Genomic DNA, 428 nt, shown 5'->3' on the forward strand with positions numbered 1-428 from the left:
CACCCAGACTGGAGTGCAGTGGCTGCTCCCAGCCACTGCAGCTTCAACCTGCTGGGCTCCGGCGATCCTTCTGCCTCAGCCATCCAAGTAGCTGGACCTACTGGCGCCCGCTACCACACCCAGCTAATTTTTTTTTTTCTTCTAATTTTTGTAGAGATGAGGTCTCGCCAAGTTGCTCAGGCTGGTCTCGAACCTGCGGGCTCAGGCAATCCACTCACCTCAGCCTCCCAAAGTGCAGGATTACAGGCTGAGCCACCGAGCGGCTTCTAAAATAAATTTTTAAAAATAGCGGGGTGTGGTAGCATGTGCTTGTAGTTCCAGGTACTTGAAAGGCTGAGGAAAAGCCGGGTTCGGTGGCTCAGCCTGTAATCCCACGCCTTTGGGAGGCTGAGGTGAGTGGATTGCCTGAGCCCGCGGGTTCAAGACCC

At 54.9% G+C, this 428-nt stretch overlaps 1 protein-coding gene across 1 annotated transcript in view; it reads left to right on the top strand.

Annotated features, from left to right (window-relative positions):
• Positions 1 to 428, top strand: part of NFS1 (NFS1, cysteine desulfurase) — a 25,484-nt gene that overhangs the window by 22,036 nt on the left and 3,020 nt on the right. The window lies entirely within an intron of this gene.

Source organism: Carlito syrichta, unplaced genomic scaffold (genome assembly GCF_000164805.1).
Source record: "Carlito syrichta isolate Samal-C Ts95f unplaced genomic scaffold, Tarsius_syrichta-2.0.1 Scaffold316401, whole genome shotgun sequence".
Classification (NCBI taxonomy): Eukaryota; Metazoa; Chordata; class Mammalia; order Primates; family Tarsiidae; genus Carlito; species Carlito syrichta.